Genomic DNA, 7,953 nt, shown 5'->3' on the forward strand with positions numbered 1-7,953 from the left:
CTCTCTCTCTCTCTATGTCTTTCTTTCCTTTTTCTCCCTCTCTGGTTCTCCTTGCTTGAGCTATCGCTCAAGGCCCTAGTTTCGCAAATTACCTTCCAATGCATGTTTACGTGCCAATGTATATTAGCGGGCAGGCAGATGGAGGCTAGTGGTTACGTTCAAGCGAAGCTGCACAATTTACACGTGTGTGTCCGGGCGCGCGTGCTGGGTGTGTATGTTGTCGCCATTCCTGTCACTTCCGTGTTTACGCAAAACACGAAAAGCACTTTCGAATACCCTAGGGTGATCGCATCTATCTGGCCGATTTCTAGCTCATTACCTCTAATGACGTTCGAGGTCTATACTAAAATTAACAATGTGACCACAAACGTCAGCGGACATGACGAGACTAATAACAGGATCTAAAACAGCGCAGCGACGAGGTTTCCTCAGACCTTGTAGAGACCTTGTTGGCAATGTTTGCAGTGCATGCGTATACCGGCCTGTTGGTGGTGATGCAATTCTCGGATCGAGCAGTCGTCCTTGGCTATCTTTTTCTGTTGTTGTTGTTGGAACGCGTTAGAATCTTGCGTGCTGCCCGTATCAGAAAATTTAATCGTTGGTATTGCAACCTGCTTTTTTCAGCCATGATGCACTATTCCAAGAAAGGCTGACGTTATAGAAAAAGGATAGTGCTTTTTTCACATAAGGACACAAAAATTTCTAAGCTTTCAGATATAAATTAACACGGTAAAGTTTATCATCAATTGGCTGCCTACACAATCGTATGGGGACTGCTGGCGGATTCCTCATGTGCAAATTGTAGCAGCAGCTGCTCACAGGAGAACATAAATCGCACTAAGCTATGTCTTTTCCCAACCCCTCCAGAATGTGTCATTTGCAGCCGAGCATACCAAGTTATGATCGCATGATTTTCACCTCGTTAAACCTGTGTATTAAAGAGTGCGTGTAATTTGGTATGCATGTTATTTGTGGACGCGATAATTCCTCAGTTATTTCACACATTTCTGCATCCCTCCATCACTTCCCTCTCTCACTACTTTTTGCCTCTGTCGGTGTTATAGCTCAGGCGCCCACAACGATGCAAGATGGTGATGGCTCGCGTGGCAAAACCCCTTGCTTGTCTCCCACTATCGGAGCCTTTCATCAATTATTTCATGAATTGACCAACCTAAATGCGCTATGTGTTACGTGCGTGTCCAGCGAAAGTCTCCTCGAATATGAAGGCTAATCATGATGAAAAGAAGAGTAGCAATTACAATTACAGATGTCAGTGTTTCGTGTTCCACCTCGTTTTCATCCTACAAACAAAACGTACACACACACACACACACACACACACACACACACACACACACACACACACACACACACACACACACACACACACACACACACACACACACACACACACACACACGCACACACGCACACACGCACACACGCACACACGCACACGCACACACGCACACACACACACACACGCAAGAGGCGTTTTATGCCCAAGAAATAAACATGTTTCCATTAAAACGCGTATTCTGCTTATCTTTTTTTTTTTGTAAGTTTAGTTTCAGCAGTTTTGCCTTTAATTACGGGCCTCGTGTAGCGTGATTCGATCTGTTCAGCTGAAGCCACCTTTCGAAATATCCGTCTCCTAAATATGCAAGAGAATGCATTGACGTTGCGGTTAAGACCATCCGCAACTGCTCGAATCACTCTTTTGGTGAACTGTTACTAGAAGGACAATATATTTCCTAGAACATTTAAATGCCACCTATCTCGAAACTGGTGGTAGGTAGACCTAGGCATTCTTCTGAGTGGCCTTGATATCACTACTCGTCGGCTTCAATTTCGCCCCTGAAGCATGGGCACCTAGAGTAAATAATGAAAAAGTTGATTAGTGGATTTTATATAATTTGTCACTTGGACATGGTGATTTGTTGCGAAAGTAACGCCCGCCTCTTCAGGCATGGGTGCAACACATGGGTGAAATGTTTTTGAAACGTTAGAGCTTATATTTATATCGCACGCCTGTGCGCGGCATTGTAGCTCTGGTGTTGTAAACAGGAGGGTAGCCTCCGTTTTTGCAAAGGATGCATATAACGTGGATTCGTGCTACTATACTCGTTCAGCAGTGGCGTTTCTCCCGCAGAGCGGTCACTTTTAGTATTTACCGAATCTACAGCGGGCGCCTCTATAGTTACCTTAAACAATTATCCTTTAAAAACTTCTAACTTTCACAATTTCTAATTCTCCCTTGAGACGGCAGAGAAAGCTTTCACGTGTCCTGATTTCGTTGATGGTATTGTAATTTCATTACTATCTGTGGGCTTAGGCTGCACGAATGTCAGTGGGTTGTGAAAACCCATTTCAAAACTGTTAACAATGAATTGAATAGTATTTAATATGACTAAAGCTTCTTAAACAAATATTTCTGGTTCCTATATATTTTTTTCGTATATTTTTTTACACAGAAATCACGCGGGACTGATAGAAAATCCCTCATTTAGTAGAGAAACACTGAAAATGTGTAGACCATTTAGCTTTTCACAAGCACAAACACCAGCAGACTTGCCATTTCGTCCTCTTTAACATTCCGTAGACAAATAAGAGGCTCCTTGGTCGATTGGCTGATCCGCTAAAGCTGGCGGCAAGAAACACGATTCATCGCACAACAGCCGCGCAAATAGAGCGTGCCTAAATTTACAAGCTTTTTTTTTTTTTTTTTGCTCTGGGTTTGGTCACGCTTCGATCAATACATTTCGGTCAAATGTACGCACTCGCTTGTCGACACCTGGCCTCCAAGACAGAGGCGTCATTCTTACATATTGAAACGCACCAAAAAAAAACGCGTGTTGCGTAATTGGGCAAAGCATATGAAATATCTTTACCCAACTGCATTACTACCGAAATCCGGCAACCGATGACATTCTGGGCTCGCCAATGTAACCGTGCTAGGTCGCAAACGCGAGCTGCACCAGGAAAAAAAAACATTCTATGGGAATGACGTCTAATTACGGAGCACGAAATACTCGGAAGCGCTGTCAGGCAAGCGTCAGAAAAGCCCGTGCCCCGTAACGCACTTCTAGTCCACATCGCACAGCCTCAACGAATACTCGCCTTGATCAAGGACAAACAAAGAAATTAAACGAAATAAATAAATAAATAAATATGGCTTAGAAGAACTATATAATTGTTAATGACTATATGGCTTGTATGCACCTTAAAAATATTTGTAAAATAAGTATGTTCCGCTGTAACGGGGTAATGGATTTAATGGTTAAAGACTTGGAACGTTTTTTTTTTTTCTAGAAGTTTTTATAGGTAAACACATAGGAGGTACTGTGACCGGATTTTCACTGCGGTCACTCGACACCGCAAAACCAACGCACGCGCGCCAGGTGGCACCTCGCCGCGAGTATACACACCGGAAACACGTACCCCATGCCTTACCGCTATTTTCACAAGTTCCTCCAGCAGACGTGGTCGGCACTGAACAGCGCTCCTCTGCAGTTGCCGAGTTTGAAATGGTGTGACGAGCCACTCGCAGCGCCTAGCCGAAAGGCGTGCGAGCAGCTCCTGATCGTATATCATATGCCGCGCAACATTTTTTTTTTTTCATGGTCTCTCTCGCCACGTTCGCCGCCGTTTTCACTGCGCCCTTCCAGACCTCGGAAGCCGTTGTTACGGTTATTGAATGTTATCCGTTATCAGTAAAGCGCTACACTCTGCGAACACTCTACACTCCACACTAGCTCTGCCTCAAGGCCCGTTTCTAAATACGGGGCTTTTTATACGTGTGCGTAACTCGCATGTTCCCGGCCCACCGTTTATACCACGCAGTAGCCCGAGAAGAAATGGGCTGAATGAGACCGGAAATGGCGGAGCTCGATACCGTGCGGAGTCTCCCAGCGGGAAGAGAGAGAGAGAGAGAAAAAGAAAGGGCTGTGTTGAAGTAACGCACGTGGCCTAAGCAAACTTTGTTCTCCTAACAATGCTCTGTATTTGGACTGCAGAACACATTTCGTTGGTGTTTCAATCGGAACGTGCTACATTATGAGCAGCCTGGACGGTCCTGAATTTTCAATCAATCAATCAATCAATCAATCAATCAATCAATCAATCAATCAATCAATCAATCAATCAATCAATCAATCAATCAATCAATCAATCAATCAATCAATCACAAACTTTCTTTTCACAAAGAAAGCTCAGAATTCGGCGGCGTTATTCGAAATGTCACCGAAATTTTAACATTGATTTGGCTAGTCTTAATGGCCAGTACGAATCATACTGGCAGCAGGTGGCTGAAAGTGAAAGGAAAAATACAGCAATGAGATATCGGCAGCAATGAAAATGTACGAGCCAGTTGACTCCAAACGAAAATTCAGTAATATTGTCATGACAATGGGACCAGAAAGAATGTTCAAAATATAGCACAATGAATAAACATTATCAAAATTGGGCTCACCTGAGGAAAGAGAACGTTACATTAGTAATTTGTGTAATGACTCACTTTTGCGTGTAAATGGTACGTAGAGTAGAGGGAATACGGAGCACACTTATAATGGATTACATTGCCTGTACCAGAAAACTGAGGAACTCGTTATCCTCGAACCTCTCGAACTAATTATTTTCGGTCGTTTCGACATATCGAGATGTGGGGTAGAGCCATTTGCATATATTCTTGTTGCGAGAGAGGCGCCTGTTTACTTGCTTGCTCCCTACTTTCAGTGGCAGTAACCACGAGCTTCTTCGACCTCGTCCTGTATCAGTAATTGAGCGTAGCCTTACTTTGTGAGCCAGAGGGAAGGTCAAAGCAGTCAGCTTGGAGCGAGCGGCTGCTACTTTCTTTATTTCTTCTTGCCTGCCTTCTTGCTTACTTCCTTGCTTGCTCCTCATTTCAACGAGAGCAACCACTACCTTCTACGTCCTAGTATTTTATTCTATCTGTTATCGAGCGTCACAATATGCAGGTTCTATTGCGACACCTTAGTCCTCCACTGAAGGAACGCAACGAGTGTAAGGAAAACAACGTGTTCGAATACGTGCGGTACAACCAAGGTTACTGTACGCCAACAGCGAATGACGGGGTCGCATTCAGCTTCAGTACTCAATGGCCCTCGTGCATAAAAGTGCTTGCAGAACAGCGCTCTGAAATTGATTCAACGGGTCAAGTCCTGTGCGGCTTTTCTCTGTAAACGGACTTAACTCTTAAAAAGTGTTTCGAGCTTTTTATTTTATATTTATTTTGTAGAGGACGATTTACACCTCCACATTATTCAAGTACCTGTGTAGCTCGTAAATGCTCCACTTAGGCAACGCTTAACAGAGTTCAGAAATTGTTGCCATATCCCAGAAAAAGTCAAATTCTAGTGAGGTGTTTGGAGCATATTTTTATAGACACTCGTCGTTCATAACTCCGCATACTGTACGAGACCGCAATGCGCAGACAGGCATAAAATGCCGCTGCAGATACGCAGAAAGCGCGCGGCAAGCCTTATCAGCGCATGGTTTCGGCAGCGCATGTACTTGCATCATTGCTGATAACGGGCGCGCGTTGCCTGGCAATGCGTTTCGCCTCCCAAGCGGTAGGATGGTAGGATGCTGAAGCTTGCTTTGCTACTGTGGTTGCCATATCCCTCCCACACTCTTAAGCAAAATTACACCCTTATGCCACACAACGATAATCGTCATCTGTCTTGTCCACGTTTCCTTTCTTTAACGCTGCGAGCCCGGTACTGACAGTCACGAACTGCATGCGCGTTATCAGTGTGACGCCGCATTCTCGACAGGAAAGTAGCGAGCGCTGAGTTTTCAAGAAAGGAAACGCAAGCAAGGCAGATGACGATTATCGTTGTGGGACAAATATACACCCCAAAGGGTGCAACCGTTTTAAGAGTGAAGAGTGTAGCACCTGAAGCTCGACACGCGTGGTAATGCATTCAGTTATGCTATCGAGGGGTCAGTATTCTTAGAAGACATAACGAACCGTAGTGTGCAGTAAACGTATGGCGCTGTAGGTCGACCCCCTCAACGATACATGCGAGCACCTAATGCACTACCTAAAGGTTCTTTTGTTTTATCTTTCGTTCTCTCTTTCTTTCCGTCTTTCTTTATTTGTTTAGTTCATTCTTTCGTTCCTTCTTTCGTTCTTTATTTCTTTCCTCCCTTCTTTCTTTCTTTCGTTTCCTCATTCATATTCGGGTACTACATCTTTGCTTGCTTGCGCCCGTATGAGCCATTCCTGATGATATTTTTTGCATCACTGATTGTTTGCACCACTGGACTAGACGCCGCTTTTTTCGGACATGACCCACTGCAATGAGTCACTTAAGGCTTTCGCCTTAATAAATTTTGTAATAAAAGGGTTGGCTATATGGTCTACGCTGGGGTCAGTGGCGTAGCCAGAAATATCGTTCTGGGGGAGCTCACAATGCACCTCGGCCTCCTCCTAAGAGGAAACATTAGGTCGGATGCTCCTATCTAGATACGTATAATGAGAATTCGTTTTTCTCGGCAACCACTGCACCAATATTGATGAGGTGTGTTGCATTTAAAAGAAAAACATAATTTCTAATGATTGCTTCTTACGAATTTTCGATTTAGGTCGTTAATATTTTATTGAAAAGTGGCAAACATTGAAAATTTTCAGAAAACGAAACAATGAAGTTTACAATTCTGTAAATCATCAATGAAAATTAATATCACAATATTGTGAATTGCACTTAATAGTACATCTACAGCGGACAAAATTAATGTTACACATGAGTCTCAAAAAATCAAGTATTATGGAAATACGGCTTTTGCAGAACCCTTGTACCTAACACAACCAATTCAGGTAAGATACTAATAGACATACCGACTTTGTCCGCTTTGAATAGTGTAATGGATGCCGTTTACAGAACCGCGATATCTGTTCTTGACGCAGAGCTATTAATTAGTAAACTTCGTGCTTCTATTTTCTTCGAAGTTTCGAGTTTCTCAATATATTTTAAACAATGTTCAGGCCCTAAATCGAAATTCCGCTTCCAACAGACACTAGAATTTAACCTACTTTCTCAAATGCAACAAATTTCATTAAAAGCGTTTCTGCGTTTTACATGTATCTGAATAGGCCGCGTCGGAGTTGGGCCCGAGCTAAAACTTCCTTTTAAACAATTTGCCTAGGGATGAAATACATGAATAATAACTGCATTGTCATTGCCAAAGATGCTGCAAACGAATTCTTGAACGCTACGCACTGACAATACGTGGGGACGGGCATTGTCGTGGAACAAGATGACCCCATTCGTCAATTTTTCACGTAGTTTGTTCTTGATTGCGACACGCTGCCGATCCGGCGTTTCACCATATCGGAAACAATTCATTGTCTCTCAAGGTTTAGCAAATTCTATCAGTAATGGTCCCTGTCGATCGAAAAATAGAAGTCAACACCACCTTTCCGGCGGAAATAACGGCCAATAGCGGCCTTTGCTTTCTTTGGGGGTGGTGAATTTGAATGTTTCCATTGCAAGCTTTGCCGTCGTGTTTCAGGCTCGTAGTAGTGGTATGATGGTTTGTCTCCGATCACAAATGCCGACAAGAAATCGTCACCCTTATTGTGATACCGGATCAGATGAGTAAAGGCGGCGCCGAACTTCTCCGTATTCTGGCGGTGGTTCAATATCTTGGGCATCCATTGCGCACACAAGAGCCGATAGCCGAGATGTTCATGAATTATGGCGTGAACGGTGACGGTGAACCGAACCGTGACTGATGTTCACTTGCTCTGCCAGTTCATCGATGCTTATCCTCCGTTCTTGTGTCATCAGCTCAACAACCTTTGCAATGTTGTTAGGGGTGGCTTAGGTCCGGTCTGGGATCATCTTTGCAACTTTCACATCCTTCTTTGAACCGTTTGTTCTAACGCTTCACAGTGGCCAATGAAATGCAATGTTCAATGTACACGGC

This window comes from Dermacentor andersoni, chromosome 4 (assembly GCF_023375885.2).
Source record: "Dermacentor andersoni chromosome 4, qqDerAnde1_hic_scaffold, whole genome shotgun sequence".
NCBI classification, from domain to species: Eukaryota; Metazoa; Arthropoda; class Arachnida; order Ixodida; family Ixodidae; genus Dermacentor; species Dermacentor andersoni.